A 24537-nucleotide genomic window follows, 5' to 3' on the forward strand; every position below is an offset into this window, starting at 1 on the left:
GAACAATAGAAAAGAAATACATTATCAGACAATAAAGTTATAGTTTTTTGATGACGTAACAATTGAATGACGTTATCCCGTCACTGCGCCGTCAACCGCAACAACATTCAGGGCCTTCCATGGCCTGCCCACTCACCAGATACGAACCCGATAGAGCATATATGGGACCATCTTAAGAGACAGAAGTCGTCAACCAAGCATTGACAATAGACAAGAGCTGGAGCGTGTCCTGACGGTGGAGTGGCAAAGGATCCCAGCATAAACATCATGTTTTGTCTGAACATCCTTTCATAATGTGCTTGAATAATCATCTGAAACCATTCTTCATTTCATATTATACTTGGAATCAACGTTTCGTTTGTCGCTTTTTATGGCAGGTCAACCGCGACCTATACTTTCTTTTGCCTCTTAGTTTATCCTGCGAGCGCGGCGTCGTATCACATACACGGTCCAGAAGCCAAACATAAAAATATACACAAAGAGGTCATGTTATCACACGTGTTTAGCTGTGCGGAATATTCCACTGGATAATCCACGATGACATTCTGCTCTCGTGGAAAGCCCTGCCACTCATCTTCGGGCAAAGTCAAACAAGTGAAAACTGTTTAAGGTGAGATTTCAAAACTTCATTAAATCTTTCTTTCAATAGGTTTGATCAATTACATTTATCTATTCTTTTATTTGTTTGTTCGTTCTTTCGTTCATTCAACAAACAACAATCAGTACATTCTTCAGAAAGTTGTTTTCGAAACGCTAACAAGGGACTCTCTCAGCTATCCACCTTAACACGGTTTGTATCACATCTTCTTGGACAAATATTATCTTTATTGTTAAGCCTGTATGGGCTACATCTTGTCTACATATTTTGTTTGTGCACACGAACACTGGACTGCCACAGGGGTGCGTCATCTCTCCCATACTGTTCACTCATCATGCACCGTGGCGTGTAACATGGCAAGCATTGCGGAGACAGAATAACCGAAGTGGTGTAAGCTTCCTGCTATTAAAAGTAAACAAGACGCATGAAATTATCTGTCTTTGGCACAAACATGCGACATATTCTGCCATTGTCAGTAACACAACCGTAGCAATTTTACCAGAACATGAGTATCTGGGTCTGCTAGAGACGATACGTTCAAACGGGAGTGCGAATACCGATTCTGATTTCTAAACATTATCAAGGGAGAGGACACAGTATACACAAGTTGTGATCTTCAAATATTTGTTAGAATGACTTACATACAGCATGCAAACTACACCTATACCTAAGCTGTAATATACTTTTCCCAATTCTGACAGCTAGGAACTTTTGCGCAGGTGTCATCAGGGATTTTTATATAATCCCGAAGTTATGTAACACTTTGTCAGACAAGATATAAGTGCCCAGGAAGCAGAGGACATGTACAAAATATCTGGTACTGAGGGATTCATGTCTGTCATTTCGTCAATGAAAGTTCAGCTGCACAGAATACACAAGGAGCGACATAATCCAACAATTTCTTTTCAACCTTCCCCGAACAATGCTTTCCCGAACCCTTTCCCTCACACGGCCATCTCCCACCTTATCCCACCCGACCACCTCCTATCCCACCCCTTCTATTATGCCCCCCTCCACACACCCATACAAGTGTCCACTGTAGGGGTTTTACCATCTGTGTCCACAGGAGTGTAGTTTCAATTCCCCCGTCTCCCCACATGGGTACAATGTGTGAAGCCCATTTCTGGTGTTCCCCGACGTGATATTACTGGAATATTGCTAAAAGCGGCGTAAAACCATACTCACTCACCCGTTCCCGTCAACTTCTTTCCTGCACCACTGAATGTCTTCTTTGTCAATATATTCTGTTTCATGTTGCTGTTCTGCAGGTCCTCGGTTGTGGCACCCTATCTGTGTATGTACCGTCTAATTAGTAACATGTACCCCTGTCCGTTGCCGAGTAATATGTACTAAAATCCAGATACATTGATCGTTGTGACGTATATAACTTGTTTGGGGACAATGTTTGTGGACCATTGTTTGGGGACGTATATAGCTTGGTTTGGGGACCATGTTTGAGGACTATGGTTTGATTATTGAAGCAGTTGTTACTGTTCAATGGGGCACGTGTGTTCATAGATATGTCATTGGCAGTGTAACTGTACCAGAAAAGTAGCAGAGAGAAGAAGAGAGCAACAAAAAGGACTGACATATTTTCTGTCAAAGGCTCTTATTCAGTTTGTCGAGGAGCAGGATAAGGAAGGTATTGTTACAGATGGAGAATAGGTAGTGTGTGTTCCTCAACAACATGAGCTGCCCTTGCAACCTACTATTCCACAAATTTCATAAAAACGTTATGTTCGATACATGTGGACATGTTGTAATGGTGAGAGCCCTGCATGTGATGTTTATGTCATACTTGTTCAGTTAAACCATACTCCCTTGGGGATTTACAATAAACTAAACTCTGAACACATGGTCACATAATTTAATGAATATTTGTGGATATGAATTAATGAACACGACCACTTGACAATTCAGTATGACACTAGATATTAGGGCAATGTGGTTTATATATAAAATAATTTAAGAGATTTGAACGTGACAGGGATAAAGACGAGAATTTATTGGAGGTCAACTTCTACATTGGAGGAACACGACGTTTCGGAGTATATTTTCACTCCTTCATCAGGTGATGACTTCTAAATGTCGTTCAATGAACGGGGATAGTTAAGTTTAGGTTTTTAGTTTGAATGTGATAGATACGTACGATTAGATTAATACCAGAGGGTATCGTTACTTGGAACATGTATTTTCTCCTCGTGTCCACTTTAAATAGTAGGGAGAACTGAACGTTCATTTTGGATAGGAAGCATTAGGATCACCACCCCTAGACACAACACTTGGATGTACGTGCACAACGCACTAGCCCCATACACGAGCATGGCCAAGTTCATACAGCGTAGTCGGCATAGTTTGACCTTGACGCACACGTCTCCCTATCATGTCCCAGACGTGTTTGATGGGAGAAAGATCAGGACTCATTTCTGGCGAACGATAGATGTTGTTTTGCTGGAGGTGATTATTGACGACACGTGCACGGTAAGCACGGGCGTTGTAATGCCCAGCAAATGGGACAACAACAAAGGATGTCAGTATGTTGTCCCGGTAGTACTGCCCTGTGACCCTTCCTTGCACAACAGGAAGAGGGGTTCGGTCAGTCATAGTGATACCACCCCACACCATAAGTGACCCACCAAATTTCACGTCTTACACTAATCATCTTTCAAGAGCGATAACTGTACAAACAACTATGGTCATAAGGAAGTGCAAGTGGTGATGCACTCTCAAAACATTCATTATTATGATACCAACATTGATTGACTCCGATATATCTCCCAATTATTTCAATCGTAAATCAAAAATGATGTCCCTTTCTTTTTTTGAAGAGTATATTATCAAATAATGTATACACACCCAAGGAAGAGTATCTTAATTATAAATTTATTTCCGTATAGAACGAGGAAAACAAAGATTAAAATATGAGTACTGTAATAATTATAACCCATTACATTATATATGACATTGTTGTAAGATGTTTGTAGCAATACCAAACCCGCCCCTGAATGTTCCCACAATACAGGATCCCCACCGGGTCCAAATGGGAAAGCGTCTGCTTGGACAGCAGTTGTCGGTGGTTTTAAACACAATACTTGCTGTCGGCGTTGTCTCTATGGGATAGCGTCAGCTTGGACAGCAGTGGTCGGTGGTTCAAACACAAGACTTGCTGTCGGCGTTGTCTCTATGGTATAGGGACGGTGGGGTAGCTAAAAGCGGCGTAAAACTAAACTCACTCACTACAAGTAGTGTATTGAGGATAATATCAAGCCTGTTGCGTTCTTCGCTTGGATGAAGTCGGCGGGCCCTACAAGTGAAACGGAAAGATTTCTGTTTGCTGTACAAGACGGGTAATTTCCCACTCGTAACCGTCAATTTTTTGCGTATTTTTACGTCAAAATGTAAATATGAAGTGCAGTTTATGCCGTCTTCGCCATGCTTGTGATTTTGACTACTCAGAATACGGGAAAATGACCACTATAACATTCTTTTGAATAGGCAAACATGCACCCTCAGGCGTAACACAGCCAAAGATCTTATCTTGTCTTTTATGATGAAGTCAATGAATGTATTTGTACTATTATTTTTTTCTGTCCCTTTTGACAGCAATGTTATTGGCAAGATTGGAGTATGATAAAATTGTCTGGCTTGCATCTCAAGTACACTGTCGTCAGGATTCAAATTGTTCTCGTTGCCGTTGGCTTGGTACCTTCTGGCCTAATGATGCTGATCAGGAGTATGCCTGTGTTGTCCACCCGGACAACAGCTCTTCTGACTCTCTGGGTGATGCAGAATGCTGTGGCGTTCGAGATTCTTCATTTTCTTCATTACCTGTTTTGACGTTCATGTACAGATCATTAGTCTCATAAATTGCCTGCAGACGCATTAGTAGTGTGAAGCAATAACGCAAGGAATGAATATCGTCACACAAGAGAAACAAATATCATGATCAAACTTAAATTTAGCTAGGATGGTGTTACGATTGAAATCTTTATTTGCAGAATAATTAGAATCACAAAGTATATGAATCTACATGAATGCACAGATAAACAAGATGGGCGGTATTTGGTGCCCAAAGAAATGACAAAACGAGTATATGCAATTTACTGGCGGACTGACAGATATTTTACATTGTGTATTTACATACAGACTGTGAGAGTGGATTTGGCACCAGCTGTGTCTGATATTCTTTATGGCTTAAACTTTTGAAACGTTGACGCCATCCTTGGAAACGCCAATGGACCATGAGAATCATATTTTGCTGGGGTTATTTCCATCAAGGGACCTCTTCAATAACCAAGGCCGTAAATGTTTCTAGACACTGTTTGGCAGTCCTATTATTAAATAATACCTAGATGTTATCAATGAGAAAATAGAAATTTCCCATATTGTTTTCTCAACTTAAGATTGCATTTGCTTGTTCATAGACCAGTGAAGATTCGGGTTAGAATTGGTCTTCAACATCCCATGCTTGTCGTAAGCGGCGATTAACGGGATCAGGTGGCCAGACTCTGTGACTTGTTGACATGTCATCGCATTCCAATTGCATAGATTCATGCTCATACTGTTGATCACTGGATTCTCTGAACCACTATCAAATTTTATTAAGCGGGGCATGCTTACGAAACACCTGGCACCGATATCTCGAAATAAACTTAAGTCTGAGTTTTGACTTAAGTTAGAGTTTTTAGTCATATTTGAGAAAATGCAGGAAAATGCATTTCCCAGAATAAACTGAAATCGATATTAAACTCAAACATAGTAAACAATTTGAGTTTGGTGGATAGATTACTTAAGTTCTTTGGGTTTTTTAAATTTATAAATACAGTTGAGTTAAAAATTCAGCTGTTTCAAATTGTCGAACTCTTTTGAAATTTGAGTATAAACTTAAGTTTGTTTCGATAAATGGGAGCCAGCTGCTTGGTAAGCATGCCTGGTGTCATCTGGGTTTTCAGGGTTGATTGTTGGTTCGAACCCCGATTCGCCTTGATCATGTCTCTAGGTTTGTCAGCAATATACCCGAACTCAGCAAATAGGTGAATGTATAAAGTCTGCATTACTTCGGACTTTCCTCCCACATTAACCTGAACGTACTAGAATACTGGAATACCGCCCAAAGAGGTGTTAAACCTAACTCACGCACTCACTCTTTTGTACCTACAGTTTGCCTAAACGTTATTGACTCTTTCTTAACATGGTAAAACTTGGACAACGAAATGTACTGACAATGTCATGAAAAACCTCCTAAAATATTTTGATGATATCCTGCGAGCGCAGCGTCATTGCACATACACGGTCCAGTAACCAAACACAAAAATATGAATAAAGAGATGTTTTACCACACTTTTTCAGCTGTGTTAGGCTTTCCACTGTCGTTTTTCTCTCGTGCATAGCCAGGACACTCATAAATGTCGGGCAAAGCCAGGAAAGTGAAAACTGTTTGAGGTAAGTCTTCGTTAAAGCTTTCTTTCAATATGTTTGATCAATTACATTTATCTATTTATTTATTTGTTTGTTCGTTCTTTCGTTCGTTCAGCAAACAACAACAATCAGTATATTCTTCAGAAAGTTGTTCTCGAAACAATCACAATGGTCCCTCTATGATATCAAACATTAAGTCTCTCCACCCTAACACTGTGTGTACCGCATCTTCTAGGACAAATACTTTGTTATTGTTAAACTGTGTGGTGAGGTGAAATTGGGTTTAACGTCGCGCTGGAAAATCTTTCGCTCATATGACGAGCTAAACTGTATGGACCACATCTTGGCTACATATTTTAAGTAATTGTTATTTTCCAGGGAAGCAAGTTAAGAGCCTAATAAGAGACCGGGCAAATGGATCAATTTTGCTTTTGCCTTTACCTTTGTGTATTGGGAGAATCTCGCCAAGATTATACACAAGAGACATGTGCTCATATCTGATGATGGCATCCAACAGAGACAATCTGAGTGATTAATGTTCTCCCTGCGTAGTTGATATGTTTACTGCTCAGACTATCTGGGTCTTGGGCTTTCTTGTTTTTAACCCTTTCACTGCATTTAGTACCTCTATAAATGTAGTATCACATGATAAGGGGGAGGTAATATACTCATGCCAATAATGAGTTGTCACCCCTCCACACCCCACCACCCCACACAGCTCACCCCCACACCCCACACCCTCTCCAATTAAAAAATTGAAGGGGATGACAACCATTATTGGCATGAGTATATCATCTGCTTCAGATTGCTTGGCTTCAGTTTCAGAAACATACTTTAGGCATTCATCTGAAAAAATACTATCAATGGCACTGTCTGTCTGAATGGAGAATCGAAAAATGCTTGAAATTCACCAAAAATATTGCATATGCTTGCAGCATCTGAGCCTGTATTACCATCATATGCTAGTTTGTTACTAGTGCCAGAATTTCGTTTATATCGTTTACTGGCCTTAAAATATTCCTGGATATCAACTTCAGCAGCTTCACAAACTTCATCAAATCTTTTTTTCTAACAGGAGTTGTTTAGAGTCTCGATGCTGCCTTCGAAAGATACATTTTGTTTCTGTAAGATGCATAGGAACTATCATTTTGATCACGTGATTTCCCATTCTCTATCCAGAAACGTCTTTGCAGCGCATATCATAATGAAGATCTTGTAGGTTATCCTTTTTCCAGTAAGGTTTGAGATGTGGGTGGAATTTGGAAGAAGGGATATAGTTGATTTCAGATGGAGTAAGTGCGTTTTTAATTGATTGATTATATGACTCAATGAAGACGGCATTGGATGAGAAGTGGGAAGGGTTGCATATATTGTTACAGAAATAACTTTCTGTTTCATAATGATATTACATACGATCTGTGTCAGAGGCTTTCCTCCAACTTAATTTAGATCCACCGTAGATAACATTTGGAGATTCTAAATCAAGACACACTAGAATAGGTTTAAGAGCAGATACATTGTATGGAATAGTACAGTCAATAATATAGTGTGACCAACTACGTTATGTAAATTGTCAACATATACAAATACGTAATCCAACATTGTTTTAACCTCTTTACACTTTGTTGAGAATGTAAACTTAGCCTCATCGTCCAAGGGTACAACCGAGTATAAAGATCGTTTATCCAGTGCTCTCTGTAACAGACGAGATGTGGTTTATTGTTAACACAGTGATGAATGTCTGCAAGTATTGCCGTCCCCTGCTGTGTATATATATCAAATAGGTCCATCGTGTACTGTAACTGTTCTCGGTTGACACTGTCCAAGACATTTGTAGACTGCAGTCTTGTCCCGATCACATACATATTCACAGTCTTAAGTGGAAGATTGATTGCTAAGACATGGTCACTTTCTGGAGTATCCAGCACAGTTACATTACACCACTTGCCTTTTGTATGAACGCACATGCCCCTCCGGATCCGCTGTGATGTGTTGAGGGATCATAGTTGCATCTGGAGTCGCTGTGTACGGTGTCCAGGAATAAGGCTGTCTGGTCACTGAGCCAGTGTTCACTGATGAAGAAGATATCCGTGCCGTCCAATCTGCTACTGAGTTGAGTTCCTGAGTACCAGACATACTGCCCCGTATGTTCCATACTGCTAAGCAGTACATTCATGATTGATAAGACCATTGATAATGTTCACCAGTACATTCATGATTAGCCTAGTGTTCTTGGCTCGTTGGTTCCATATGTGTCGTTTCTGGTGTACCATGAGTTATTAGGTATCAAGTCAGTCAGTCGTTTGTCTCTGCAATATTGTCGTGACGTTTGGTGGTCAGAATGTGTTGTCTGACAACTATTTCTGTTGGCTGTGATGAAACCTTGATTCGTATCGTATACGTGGGGTTTCGTCCCTCCCAGTGTTTCAATAGTTTCATGTGACTTATTTTTACACCTCTTTCATCTGTGTAGCATTTGATTGCGTCCTCAATGACCTCAAAGGGTTCGCTTGCCTTCACATAAGATAGCACAAGTCTCTATTGCTTAAATCGGGACATTCCGGAGAGGGCTTTTTTCCATTGATCTTTAAACAATACAGTCCTCGATTGGTCATCACTAGAGATAACACACGACAGGTTTTTGTGCTTGTTTTCACTAACTAGGTTTTGAACTCTCTGCTTTGTGGTCACGCTCTGTCGCTTCTGGTAGGCTTGTGTCCGAACTGTGGTTTGGTGAAACAATGATGGGGTAACTTGGTACATGTTCAGCCTGATTGGATTCTTGAATTACAGAGTTTTCTTTTGTTGTTCAATAATCTTACAGGGAGAGACATGTTTGACTGTTTCTGAGTATGACAATTTTGAGCGAACAATCATGCAATCTATTTGACCATCAATCGCACTTATACGTTTGTTGATCACTTAGTTTCTTGAATATCACTACACACAATGCATTTTCTCTCCAGTTCATCTGTTAACACTGACACATCTGTTTGTAGTTTTCTTCACTTGACCTTGGTTCCTGGGTTCTAGTCTTAAGACTGGCAATTTCAGTTTTCATCTCTTCCAGAACATATATCATCCTAAACATGTCATTTTCATATTTCAATTTCAAATCAGTTATCTTGTTAGACATTTCATTGAAACGCTCGTTGATGGCTTCATGTAAGCATAGTTAAACATTTTCAATATTGCTTTCTCAAATTAAGATTGCATTTATTTGTTCATAGACACATGAAGGTTCGGGTTAGAATTGGTCTTCAGTAACCCATGCTTGTAAGAGGCGATTAACGGAATCGGGTGGCCAGACTCACTGGCGTGGTCGACATTTGTCACCGTATCCCAACTGCGTAAATCGATGCTCATGGTGTTGATCACAGGATTGTCTGATCCATTATCGATTATCATTTAGCAGGAAATGCTTACCAAACACCTGGTGTCATCTGTGTTTTCCAGTGATCCGTTTTTGAGATTTACCTACTTTTGTGAAATTTCATGTAGTCGCATTGTAGATGGTTAAAGCGTTTGCCTGTGACGACAAACACGCGGGTTTGATTCCACTCATGGGTACAATGTGTACTCATTCAGGCGCTAGAAGGTTAAAAGGCCAGAACCACCCGAACCCTCTCTGCTGCATTTTTCATCGTAATCTGTAAAACATAATAATAATGTTGGCTATTTATAAAGCGCCTTTTACACGCACGTGAGCATGCTCAAAGCGCTGACACATTATTACCCCTGATAACCTAAGCTGCCTGCATGCTGTGAGACGCTAAAAGGTTATGAGTCACATGACTTATCCCACCGGGTTCCCATTTTTTGCGGGGTGAACAGAGGCAATGTTGAACAAACCCAATTGCCTAAGGTGAGACCACGTGTATCACAAGTGCTTTGTTGTGGGGAAACTCTCAGGAGTGAAGCTGCCAAACACGGTCACTCATCCAAAGACTCTCCGCGCCCATCGTTGCTTAACTTCAAGTGATTTGTGACCTGAGGTCTATGCGCAGGACCACACACCACCACTGTCGAAGGAGGCGTTAAACCTACATGTACCCCACACACTCACTTTTTTGTACCCTCAATTTTTTTAATGTTTTTGACTCTTTCTTAACATGGTAAAACTGGGAAAACGAAATGTATATTTTTAGGAATTATTTTCACTGCTAATGGATGATCTCAAGCGAGCCCGTACATGTTCCAATGTCAAACACAACAATATGAATAAACAGGTTATTTTGCCTCACGTATGTAGCTGTGCGGAAATTTCCACTGAATTATCCACAATGACTCTCTACTCTCATGCACAGTCCGGCCACTGAAGTGTCGCACAAAGCCACGCAAGTGACAACTGTTTAAGGTAAGATTTCAAAACTTCGTTAAATCTTTCTTTCAGTAGGTTTGATCAGTTACATGCATTTATTTATTCATTTGTTTGTTCGTTCTTTCGTTCGTTCAGCAAACATCAACAATCAAAATATATCCTCATGCCAATAATGGTTGTCACCCCCTCCCCACCCACACACACCCCCACACCACACCCACACCCCTCTCCAATTAAAAATTGAAGGGGGTGACAACCATTATTGGCATGAGTATATATTTTGATTGTTATTGATTGGTGGTGTCACAACAGAAAGTTGTTCTTGAAACAATTACACCGGTCCCTCAATGATACCAAATAGTCAGTCTCTCAGACCTCCACCATAATACTATGTGCACCACACATTCTAGGACAAATATTTTCGTATGGACTGCAACTTGGCTAGGTATTGTGAGTAATCGTGATTTCCAAGCCAAGCAAGTTATGAGCCAAATAAGAGACCAAGCAAGTTAACAATCGGGAATGTGTGAAAATGATGATTGGTTGTCCCAAATTATGTCGAGGAATTATTCAATTTTTACTATTGTATATTCGACACACCCGATTCCATCACCAAAGGCGAAATTATGTTGCTACATATTTTTAAGTAATCATTATATTCAAGCCATGCAAGTAATAAAGAGCCAAATGAGAACCCAAGGACTCTCAATGCTGCTTAACTTCAAGTGATTTGTGACCTGAGCTATATGCACAGGACCACATAAAACATAAAATACGTCCCTGCTGATGTAAGGTCAAGAAGAACAACTATACTCTGTTGCGGGTATATTATAAGCAGAACTCAGTTTGTGCACACGGACATTGGACTGCCACTGGGGTGTGTCATCTCCCCCTAAGTGTTCACCAACTATGCAGTGATGTAAACTTCTTGCTATTAACAGTAAAGAAGACACACGAAATTGTCTTTGACTTTGGCATAATAAGGCGACTTAACACACACACACCCCTCCCCCCGAACAACGCATGCTTTCCACGTAACACACACACACACACACACACACACACACACACACACACACACACACACACACACACACACACACACATCCCTCTCTCACATATCCTACCTCGTTTACATATGGCAAGTGTTTCTGTTTGGAAGCTGTTCGCCGCGAAGTTTCAATTATCGATTTCAGGCAAGTCGTAGGGCATACGTCCCAAATCAATATATAAAATATACTATTGAACAAACTTTCTTTATTTCGTGAGTGCGAATCTGCATCGAAACGTCGCAATCACCTAGGTCATCTATACATATATTCCACAAGTTTCATAAAATAATTATGTTCGATACATGTGGACATGTTGTAATGGTGAGAGCCCTGCATCTGATGTATATGTCATACGTGTTTAGTTAAACCATACTCCTTTGGGGATTTACAATAAACTAAAATCTTAACACATGGTCACAGAATATAATTAATATTTGTGGATATGACTCATGACTGACTGACTGAGTTTGGTTTTACGCCGCTTTTAGCAATATTTCAGCAACATCACTGCGGGTATGACTCATGAACACGACCACTTAACAATTCAGTATGACACTAGATATTAGACAATGCGGTTTATATATAAAGTATTTTAAGAGATTTGAACGTGACAGGGATAAAGACGAGAATTAATGGAGTTCAGCTTCTTTATTAGAGGGACACGACGTTTCGGAGTATATTTTCACTCCTTCATCAGGAGATGACTTCTAAATGCCGTTCAATGAACGGGGATAGTTAAGTTTAGGTTTTAAGTTTGAATGTGATAGATACGTACGATTAGACTAATACCAAAGGGTATTGTTACTGGGAACATGTATTTTCTCCTCATATACACTTAAAAAAGTGGGGGAAAACTGAACGTTCATTTTGGATAGGAAGCATTAGGATCACCACCCCTAGACACAACACTTGGATGTACGTGCACAACGCAGTAGACCCATACACGTGGATGAGGTGTCATTCTTGATTTGGACGGTTTTCAAGAAGGTCGGTAAAACACTGTAGACCATTAATTTTGGCAGTCATCTTGCATCTCTTAATCACACAGTTGTTAGTGTTTCTTTGTAGTCGTTTTGTTTTTTAATTTGTTGTTGTTTGAATTTGCAATACGGCGTATTCAACGTGATGAACGTTTGCCTGCAATTGGCATGTTGAAACAGACACTACCCTGCATGAAGTGGCCAGGACCTTCAATGTTTCTGTCATTAACCGACTTTGGAACAAATATCAGGAAACCCAAAATGATGACGATGGACCCCGTTCAGGTCGTCCAAGGTCAACAACAAGAGTACAAAATCGTTTCATTCGGAACAAGGCTTTAAGAAATCGAGCTGTAACGACCAATGAAATTGCAGCAAATCTGCATCAGACTACTGGTGTTCGAGATACGGCTCAAACAATCAGGAATCGCCTCAATGCAACCCAATTGCATGCCATCCTTGACTGATCGTCACATGGCTGTAAGAAGGGAATGGTGTAGACACTGGAGGAATCGTCGTTGGTCACGTATCATGTTTTCGGATGAGTCTACATTCATTTTGGACTTCCTTAACATGCGTAGTCGGGTCTGGCGACGAGGAAATGAACATCACGCCAACATGAACGTGAGACCACACGATCTATTTTGGACGATTTTCATTCAGTAGTGTGTGGTTCCACCACGAAGGGTCAGACATTCATTCAAACGACGAGGCATACTGCGTATGAATCTCCCAAATTAGAGTCCCAATGTCCAGTTGGGGGAAGTCTGTTCCATTCTTCCCGAAGCGCACGGCCAAGTTCATACAGCGTAGTTGGCATAGTTTGACGTTGACGCACACGTCTCCCTATCATGTCCCAGATATGTTCGATGGGGGAAAGATCAGGACTTATTTCTGGCAAACGATAGATGTTGTTTTGCTGGAGGGGATTATTGACGACACGTGCACGGTAAGCACGGGTGTTGTAATGCCCAGCAAATGGGACAACAAAGGATGTAAGTTTGTTGTCCCGGTAGTACTGTCTTGTTACCCTTCTTTGCACAACATGAAGAGGGGTTTGGTCAGTCATAGTGATACCACCCCACACCATAAGTGACACACCAAATTTCACGTCATACACCAATTATCTTTCAAGAGTGATAACTGTACAAACACCTATGGTCATAAGGTGCAAGTGGTGATGCACTCTCAAAACATTCATTATTATGATATCAATATTGAATGACTCCGATATATCTCCCAATTATTTCAATCGTAAATTAAAAATGATGTCGAACTACTTTTCTTACGAGTATATTATCAAATGACGTGTACACACACTAGGAAGATTAATTTAATTATTAATTCATTTCCGAATAGAACGGGAAAACAAAGATTCAAACTTTGAGTACTGTCATAATTACAACCCATTACATCCTATATGACATTGGTGTAAGATGTTTGTAGTAATACCGCCCCTAAATGTTCTCACAATACAGGATCCCAATCAAGTCCAAATGGGAAAGCGTCTGCTTGGACAGCAGTGGTCGGTGGTTCAAACACAATACTTGCTGTCGGCGTTGTCTCTATGGGATAGCGTCTGCTTGGACACCAGTGGTCGGTGGTTCAAACACAATACTTGCTGTCGGCGTTGTCTCTATGGGATAGTGTCTGCTTGGACAGCAGTGGTCGGTGGTTCAAACACAATACTTGCTGTCGGCGTTGTCTCTATGGGAAAGCGTCTGCTTGGACAACAGTGGTCGGTGGTTCAAACACAATACTTGCTGTCGGTATTGTCTCTATGGGACGAGCAAGTCAACCTAAGACCGACATCATTTCTGGTGTCCCCTCTATGATATTGAGCATCGATCTGCGCAATCGGGAACCAATGACATGTGTCAACCAAGTCAGCGAACATGACCTCCCGATCCCGTTAGTCACCTCTTACAACAAGCATGGGTTACTGAAGGTATTTTCTTACCCGGACCTTCACGGGTCGCCTTACAAGTGAAACAGAAAGATTTCTGTTTGCTATACAAGACCGGTAATTTTCCACTCGTAACCGTCAGTGTGAATTTTTACGTCAAAATATGAAATGTTGATTATGTAATGAACTTCATTACCATTTTCGCCATGCTTGTGGTTTTGACTACACAGAATATGGAAAAATGACAACTATAAAATTCTTTTGAACAGGCTGCACACAGCCTTAGGCGTAACACAGCTCACGGTCCTGATCTTGTCATTTTTTTACTTGTGCTATTGAATTTTCTAACACGACGTTTCGGAGTATATTTTTACTCCTTCATCAGGTAATGACTTCTAAATGCCGTTCAATGACAGGGGATAGTTAAAGGTTTTAGGTTTGAATGTGACAGATACGTACAGTCCGTTTGAGTCTGAAGCGGACCGATGAATTGCAAATTTTATCATTGTACAAAATTGCCACATAAATATAAATAGTACACATGTTTATCATTTACTAATACCCAACAGCTTTCTTATATTTGAAAATTTTCCGGACTCAACCAAAAAAGTTGTTTAAGAAACTATCATCATTGAAAACGCAAAAGTTGTTATCTGTCGCGGCGGGGTGAAACCGCAGAAATGGAACAGCCAGTCATGGCGGGGGACATCTCAAAATCTATTCCGGGAGACCTGTTGGTTCCTCGTCCGTCGTAGTGTCATAGTCACGACTTACAGGGATGACAAGTGGTGCCACAGTTGCCTGTTGTAAGCCATCCCGAGACAAGTTACCTTGTTCAGTGACATTAGCTACCTTGTTGACACAGTTTTGCCAAGTTTCAGTCGTGATTTTGTTATGGGATTCCTTAACCAAAACCTGTACGTCACGTAATCTAAAAGTTGTGTTTGATCTGGCAACATCTCCTTTGACAATACCCCATATCATTTCAATGGGGTTAAGGTCACAGTGATAGGGTGGAAGTCGCAGAATATCGTGACCCTTACTTTTTATGTAACTGTCAACTTTGTAGAAAGGTTCACCTTTGTGGGTTTTTATGATCTCATATAGCTGAGGCTTCGTTGCCTTTGAAGGCCGTGCGATCTGAAATTTTTCGAGCCATGATATCATATCACCTTTTCGACTGTTCGATGTCGGGGCTTTACTGTCGAGGTCCTGCACGCTGTGGTATGGGGCATTGTCCATTACGATAAAAGACTTCTCTGGTAGAGCTGGTACCCACTTGTTTTTAACCCAATCGAGGAAAACCGCACCATTCATCTCGGAATGGTAGTCTCTGTTATCTGTGGACTTTGCCCTGAATACCAAGTTGCAGCCTGGGAGAAAGCCTTTGCTTGAGCAACCAGCATGGAGAATGATTAGACTCTCTCCTATCCCTAGAGGCAGCTTTCTACGTGACCTCTTATCAGCCCCATCGGGTACCCACTGACTGCTGGCAGTGTGCGAGGCATTGACCCAGGTCTCGTCCAAGTACACTGGCTCGAACCCTTCCTCGCGCTTCTTCTTTATAACCCTGAGTAAATTATTTCTCAAGCGAACGATATCAGGGCGTTCACAGAGTACTGACCTATTCTCCCCAGAAATTTTCTTATAACGATACACGAAAGAGGGTAAGAGTTGCCAGAGTGTGTACTTTGATACTCTGAGGTTGTGTTCTTGCTTCAAATGCTTTTTTTAAATTTTCAGCAACATGTATTTGTTTTCAGAACAGAGCTTGTTGATAGACTGCCTTACAACGTTCTTTTAAAAGTTGTCCAAATGTTTTAATTTGTGTGATTTTGACACGACCCCTCCCCCTTTCGCATCACCCTCACAACGTTTGTGTTCCAGAACATTTGTCAGTACCCTTGCTGATACTTTTGCTGCCCGCTTACGGAATTTATTAATTGCATAAAATGGTTTGCCCCTTTCGGTTTCAGCACGGAAAAAATCGTACACTTTAATCATCAACTGTTTCAGGTCAGCATTCAACTTCATTTTTCATCAGGCATGTTTATCCCGTGCACGACGAGATAGTGGCTGTTCCGTTTCTGCGGTTTCACCCCGCCGCGACAGATAACAACTTTTGCGTTTTCAATGATGATAGTTTCTTAAACAACTTTTTTGATTGAGTCCGGAAAATTTTCAAATACCAGAAAGCTGTTGGGTATTAGTAAATGATAAACATGTGTACTATTTATATTTATGTGGCAATTTTGTACAATGATAAAATTTGCAATTCATCGGTCCGTTTCTGACTCAAACGGACTGTACATGCAGAATGCGATACCAGGAAGTATCGTTACAGGGGTCATGTATTTTGTCCTCGAGTTATTAAACAACGTATACACACACTGGGACGAGCACTATACTATAAATTCATTTCCGTTAAGAACGAGGAAAACAAAGATAAAACTTTGAGTAGTGTCATAATTGTTACCTATTACATCATATATGACATTGGTGTAAGATGTAGTAATACCAAACCCTCCCCTGAATGTTCCCACAATACAGGATCCCCACCGGGTCCAAATGGGAAAGCGTCTGCTTGGACAGCAGTGGTCGGTGGTTCAAACACAATACTTGCTGTCGGCATTGTCTCTATGGGATAGCGTCTGCTTGGACAGCAGTGGTCGGTGGTTCAAACACAGTACTTGCTGTCGGCATTGTCTCTATGGGATAGCGTCTGCTTGGACAGCAGTGGTCGGTGGTTCAAACACAATACTTTCTGTCGGCGTTGTCTCTATGGTAAAGCGTCTGCTTGGACAGCAGTGGTCGGTGGTTCAAACACAATACTTGCTGTCGGCGTTGTCTCTATGGGATAGCGTCTGCTTGGACAGCAGCGGTCGGTGGTTCAAACACAATACTTGCTGTCGGCGTTGTCTCTATGGGACAGCGTCTGCTTGGACAACAGTGGTCGGTGGTTCAAACACAATACTTGCTGTCGGCGTTGTCTCTGTGGGATAGCGTCTGCTTGGACAGCAGCGGTCGGTGGTTCAAACACAATACTTGCTGTCGGCGTTGTCTCTATGGGACAGCGTCTGCTTGGACAACAGTGGTCGGTGGTTCAAACACAATACTTGCTGTCGGCGTTGTCTCTATGGGATAGCGTCTGCTTGGACAGCAGTGGTCGGTGGTTCAAACACAATACTTGCTGTCGGCGTTGTCTCTATGGGATAGCGTCCTTTTGGACAGCAGTGGTCGGTGGTTCAAACACAATACCTTCTGTCGGCATTGTCTCTATGGGATAGCGTCTGCTTGGACAGCAGTGGTCGGTGGTTCAAACACAATACTTGCTTTTGGCGTTGTCTCTATGGGATAGGAGCGGTAGGGTAGCTAACAGCGGCGTAAAACTAAACTCACTCATTACAAGTAGTGTATTGAGGATAATAGCAAGTCTGTTGAATTCTTCGCTTGGATGAAGTCGGCGGGCCTTACAAGTGTAACGGAAAGATTTCTGTTTGCTGTACAAGACCGGTAATTTTCCACTCGTAACCGTCAAATATTTTCGTATTTTTACGTCGAAATGTAAATATGAAATGTAGTTTATGTAAGGAACTTTATTGCCGTCTTCGCCATGCTTGTGATTTTGACTACACGGAAAATGGGAAAATAACAACTATAACATTCTTTTGAATAGGCCAACATGTAGCCTCAGGCGTAACACAGCCAAAGATCTTATCTTGTCTTTTATGATGAAGCCAATGAATGTGTTTGTACTATTATTTCTTTTTGTCCCTTTTGACAGCAATGTAATCGGTAAGACTGGAGTATGATAAAATTGTCTGGCTTGCATCTCAAGTACACTGTCGTCAGTATTCAAATTGTTCTCGTTGCCGTTGGCTTGGTACCTTCTGGCTTATTGGTGCTGATCAGGAATATGTCTGTGTTGTCCACCCGGACACCAGCTCTTCTGACTCTCTGGGTGATGCAGAATGCTGTGGCGTTCGAGATTCTTCATTTTCTTCGTTACCTGTTTTGATGCTCATGTACTGATCATTGGTCTAACAAATTGCCTGCAGACACATTAGTAGTGTGAAGCAATAACGGAAGGAATGAATATCATCATACAAGAGAAACAAATATGATCAAACTCAAATTTAGCTTTGATGGTATCACGGTTGAAATCTCCATATGCAGGATAATTAGAATCACAAAGTATATGAATCTACATGAATGCACAGATAAACAAGACGGGCGGTATTTAGTGCCCAAAGGAATGAAAAAACGAGTATATGCAATTTACTGGCGGACTGACAGATATTTTACATGGTGTATTTACATACAGACTGTGAGAGTGGATTTGGCACCAGCTGTGTCTGATATTCTTCATGGTTTAAATTTTTGAAACGTTGACGCCATCCTTGGAAACGCCAGTGGACCATGAGAGTCATATTTTGCTGGGTTTATTTCTATCAAGAGAACCTCTTCAATAACTAAGGTCGTAAATGTTACTAGACACTGTTTGGCAGTCCTATTATTAAATAATACCTAGATGTTATCAATGAGAAAATCGAAATTTCCCATATTGTTTTCTCAACTTCAGATTGCATTTGCTTTTTCATAGACCAGTGAAGATTCGGGTTAGAATTGGTCTTCAGCATCCCATGCTTGTCGTAAGAGGCAATTAACGGGATCAGGTGGCCTGACTCTGTGACTTGTTGACATATGTCATCGCATTCCAATTGCGTAGATTCATGCTCATACTGTTGATCACTGGATTCTCTGAACCACTATCAATTTTTATTAAGCGGGGCATGCTTACCAAACAACTGGCCCCGATATCTCGGTTTTAGTCATATTTGAGAAAATGCAGGAAAATGCATTTCCCAGAATAAACTGAAATCGATATTAAACTCAAACATAGTAAACAATTTGAGTTTGGTGGATGGATTACTTAAGTTCTTTGGGTTTTTTTTATTTATAAATACAGTTGAGTTAAAAATTCAGCTGTTTCAAATTGTCGAACTCTTTTGAAATTTGAGTATAAACTTAAGTTTGTTTCGATAAATGGGAGCCAGCTGCTTGGTAAGCATGCCTGGTGTCATCTGGGTTTTCAGGGTTGATTGTTGGTTCGAACCCCGATTCGCCTTGATCATGTCTCTAGGTTTGTCAGCAACATACCCGAACTCAGCAAATAGGTGAATGTATAAAGTCTGCATTACTTCGGACTTTCCTCCCACATTAACCTGACCGTACTAGAATACTGGAATACCGCCCAAAGAGGCGTTAAACCTAACTCACGCACTCACTCTTTTGTACCTACAGTTTGCCTAAACGTTATTGACTCTTTCTTAACATGGTAAAACTTGGACAACGAAATGTACTGACAATGTCATGAAAAACCTCCTAAAATATGTTGATGATATCCTGCGAGCGCAGCGTCATTGCACATACACGGTCCAGTAACCAAACACAAAAAATATAAAAAAAGAGATGTTTTACCACACTTTTTCAGCTGTGTTAGGCTTTCCACTGTCGTTTTTCTCTCGTGCATAGCCAGGACACTCATGCTCAAATGTCGGACAAAGCCAGGCAAGTGACAACTGTTTAAGGTATAGTCTCCGTTAAAGCTTTCTTTCAATAGGTTTGATCAATTACATTTATCTATTCATTTATTTGTTTGTTCGTTCTTTAGTTCGTTCAGCAAACAACAACAATCAGTTTATTCTTCAGAAAGTTGTTCTCGAAACAATCACAATGGTCCCTCAATGATACCAAACAGTGAGTCTCTCCACCCTAACACTGTGTGCCACATCTTCTAGGACAAATATTTTGTTATTGTTAAACTGTATGGACCACATCTTGGCTACATATTTTAAGTAATCGTTATTTTCCAGGGAAGCAAGTTAAGAGCCTAATTAGTGACCGGGCAAATGGATCAATTTTGCTTTTGCCTTTACCTTTGTGTATTGGGAGAATCTCGCCAAGATTATACACAAGTGACATGTACTCATATCTGATGATGGTATCCAACAGAGAGACAATATGAGTGATTAACGATCTCCCTGCGTATTTGATATGTTTACTGCTCAGAATATCTGAGACTGGGGCTTTCTTGTTTTTAACCCTTTCACTGCATTTAGTACCTCTATAAATGTAGTATCACATGATAAGGGGGAGGTAATATCATCTGCTTCAGATAGTTTGGCTTCAGTTTCAGAAATATACTTTAGGCATTCATCTGAAAAAATACTATCAAAGGCACTGTCTGTCTGAATGGAGAATCGAAAAATGCTTGAAATATTCACCAAAAATATTGCATATGCTTTCAGCATCTGAGCCTGTATTACCATCATATACTAGTTTGTTAATAGTGCCCGAATTTCGTTTATATCGTTTACTGGCCTTAAAATATTCCTGGATATCAACTTCCGCAGCTTCACAAACTTCATCAAATCTTTTTTTCTAACAGGGGTTGTTTAGAGTCTCGATGCTGCCTTCGAAAGACACGTTTTGCTTCTGTAAGATGCATAGGAACTATCATTTTGATCACGTGATTTCCCATTCTCTATCCAGAAACGTCTTTTTCCAGTAAGGTTTGAAATGTGGGTGGAATTTGGAAGAAGGGATATAGTTGATTGCCGATGCTGTAAGTGCGTTTTTAATTGATTGATTATATGCCTCAATGAAGTCGGCACTGGATGAGAAGTGGGAAGGGTTGCATATATTGTTACAGAAATAACTTTCTGTTTCATAATGATATAACATACGATCTGTCTCAGAGGCTTTTCTCCAACTTAATTTAGATCCACCGTAGATAACATTTGGGGATTCTAAATCAAGACACACTAGAATAGGTTTAAGAGCAGATACATTGTATGGAATAGTACAGTCAATAATATAGTGTGACCAACTACGTCATGTAAATTGTCAACATATACAAATACGTAATCCAACATTGTTTTAACCTCTTTACACTTTGTTGAGAATGTAAACTTAGCCTCATCGTCCAAGGGTACAACCGAGTATAAAGATCGTTTATCCAGTGCTCTCTGTAACAGACGAGATGTGGTTTATTGTTAACACAGTGATGAATGTCTGCAAGTATTGCCGTCCCCTGCTGTGTATATATATCAAATAGGTCCATCGTGTACTGTAACTGTTCTCGGTTGACACTGTCCAAGACATTTGTAGACTGCAGTCTTGTCCCGATCACATACATATTCACAGTCTTAAGTGGAAGATTGATTGCTAAGACATGGTCACTTTCTGGAGTATCCAGCACAGTTACATTACACCACTTGCCTTTTGTATGAACGCACATGCCCCTCCGGATCCGCTGTGATGTGTTGAGGGATCATAGTTGCATCTGGAGTCGCTGTGTACGGTGTCCAGGAATAAGGCTGTCTGGTCACTGAGCCAGTGTTCACTGATGAAGAAGATATCCGTGCCGTCCAATCTGCTACTGAGTTCCTGAGTACCAGACATGCTACCCCGTATGTTCCATACTGCTAAGCGGAGTGATAAGACCATTATAATGTTCACCAGTACATTCATGATTAATAGTGTTCTTTATTGGTTCCATATGTGTCGTTTGTGTACCAGGGGGCGGTGGGATAGCCTAGTGGTTAAAGCGTTGGCTCGTCACGCCGAAGACCCGGGTTCGAATCAACATGGGCACAATGTGTGAAGCCCATTTCTGGTGTACCCCGCCGTGATGTTGCTGGAATATTGCTAAAAGCGGCTTAAAACCAAACTCAGTCAGTCAGTCGTTTGTGTACCATGAGTTATTAGGTATCAATTCTTTGTAAGTGACGTTTGGTGGTCAGAATGTGTTGTCTGACAACTATTTTTGCTGGCTGTGATGAAACGTTGATTCGTATCGTATACGTCGGGTTTCGTCCCTCCCAGTGTTTCAATAGTTTCATGTGACTTATTTTTACACCTCTTTCATCTGTGTAGCATTTGATTGCGTCCTCAATGACCTCAAAGGGTTCGCTTGCCTTCACATAAGATAGCACAAGTCTCTATTGCTTAAATCGGGACATTACGGATAGGGCTTTTGTCCATTGATCTTTAAACAATACAGTCCTCGATTTGTCATCACTAGAGATAACACACGACAGGTTGTTGTGCTTGTTTTCACGTGGTTTAGAACTCTCTGCTTTGTGGTCACGCTCTGTTGCTTCTGGTTGGCTTGTGTCCGGACTGTGATTTGGTGAAACAATGATGGGGTAACTTGGTACATGTTCAGCCTGATTGGATTCTTGAATTACAGAGGTTTTCTTTTGTTGTTCAATAATCTTACAGGGAGAGTGTGTTTGACTGTTTCTGAGTATGACAGCTTTGAGACAACAATCATGCAATCTATTTGACCATCAATCACACTTGTACGTTTGTTGTTCACTTAGTTTCTTGAATATCACCACACACAATGCATTTTCTCTCCAGTTCATCTTTTAACACTGACACATCTGTTTGTAGTTTTCTTCACTTGACCTTAGTTCCTGGGTTCTAGTCTTAAGACTGGCAATTTCAGTATTCTTCTCTTCCAGAACATATATCATTCACACATGTCATTTTCATATTTCAATTTCAAATCAGTTATCTTGTTAGACATTTCATTGAAACGCTCGTTGATGGCTTCATGTAAACATATTAAAACATGTCCCATATTGTTTTCTCAAATTAAGATTGCATTTATTTGTTCATAGACACATGAAGGTTCGGGTTAGAATTGGTCTTCAGTAACCCATGCTTGTAAGAGGCAATTAACGGAATCGGGAGGCCAGACTCACTGGCGTGGTCGACATTTGTCACCGTATCCCAATTGCGTAGATCGATGCTCATGGTGTTGATCACTGGATTTTCTGATCCATTATCGATTATCATTTAACAGGAAATGCTTACCAAACACCTGGTGTCATCTGTGTTTTCCAGTGATCCGTTTATGAGATTTACCTACTTTTGTGAAATTTGATGTAGTCGCATTGTAGATCCGATGCATCTAATTTCTTTCCTCCAGTGCAAGATTTCAAATGTATAAGTAAGCTGTATCATTTCAGTGCAATCCCTCATGTCTGAAACACAATACTTGGTGTCACTATGGGGTAGGGCTGGTGGGGTAGCTTAATGGTTAAAGTGTTTGCTCGTCACGACAAACACCCGGGTTTGATTCCCCTCATGGGTACAATGTGTACTCACTCACTCAGGTGCTAGAAGGTTAAAAGGCTGATGATGAGCCTTACCAGCCTGACTGTGCCAGAATCACCCGAACCCTCTCTGCTGCATTTTTCATCGTAATCTGTAAAACATAATAATAATGTTGGCTATTCATAAAGCGCCTCTACACGCACGTGAGCATGCTCAAAGCGCTGACACATTATTATCCCTGATAACCCAAGCTGCCTGCATGCTGTGAGACGCTCAAAGGTTATTAGTCACATGACTTATCCCACCGGGTTCCCATTTTTTGCGGGGTGAACAGAGGCAATTTTGAACAAACCCAATTGCCTATGGTGAGCCCACGTGTATCACAAGTGTATCACAAGTGTATCACTGTCCAAGGAGGCGTTAAACGTACATGTACCCCACACACTCACTTTTTTGTACCCTCAATTTGCCTAAATGTTTTGACTCTTTCTTAACATGGTAAAACTGGGAAAACGAAATGTATACTTTTGGGAATTATTTTCACTGCTTATGTCCAAAGGGTTCCTAATTACGGCGCCTTTGAACCTGACAAGTAGATGATATTTAACTGTCAGTTATCCCATACGTGGGAGGGCGTTCCTTTACCGGAACTACGGTATACCCCCGTACTTCGGTCCTGACGATAAGGGATGTGCGAGAGGTACAGTGTCAGTACCCGGGGGCCTTTGGACCTTTACCGTAGTTCCTCCAGCAACCACAAGACGATGATCTTCGTTCCACAGTTTTATTAACACTGCGTTGCTGGTCCAACCCACTCTATTTGTCACATAATTAGGAGATTTCAGCTGGAAAGCTTCAGTCTCAGTCGAAATGCTGGTGCCTTGAGTTTGTTTCTTAGTACGAAAGTTAGTGACAATCAGATGAGTGTTGATGCGCCCTGGACCCCAGGCTTAGGGTTCCTAGGAGCACACTCCAGACGCTCGGCCTGACACTCGGCGCGCACCACTCCCCTCTCGTGAGGTATGCTATCGCTTAAAACTGGGTTCTTACGTCACGGGCCTCAAGATTCTTGTTTTTCTATTGGTTGGTAAGCTTTTTCCCCTGGCTGCAGACTAGTCTCCCTCTTCCAT

The 24537-nt window shown here is 41.0% G+C and overlaps 1 protein-coding gene across 1 annotated transcript in view; it reads left to right on the forward strand.

The window, feature by feature from the left end:
* The first annotated feature begins 487 nt into the window (after positions 1-487).
* The window catches only part of LOC124264939 (sodium- and chloride-dependent glycine transporter 1-like), a 56276-nt gene continuing 32226 nt past the window's right edge, over positions 488-24537 (forward strand). Inside the window, exon 1 of the mRNA XM_046699720.1 lies at positions 488-610. The gene's annotated coding sequence lies outside the window, so the exon portion shown is untranslated. The remainder of the gene's footprint in view (positions 611-24537) is intronic.

This window comes from Haliotis rubra, unplaced genomic scaffold (assembly GCF_003918875.1).
Source record: "Haliotis rubra isolate DU_JTF1 unplaced genomic scaffold, ASM391887v1 Scf95, whole genome shotgun sequence".
Classification (NCBI taxonomy): Eukaryota; Metazoa; Mollusca; class Gastropoda; order Lepetellida; family Haliotidae; genus Haliotis; species Haliotis rubra.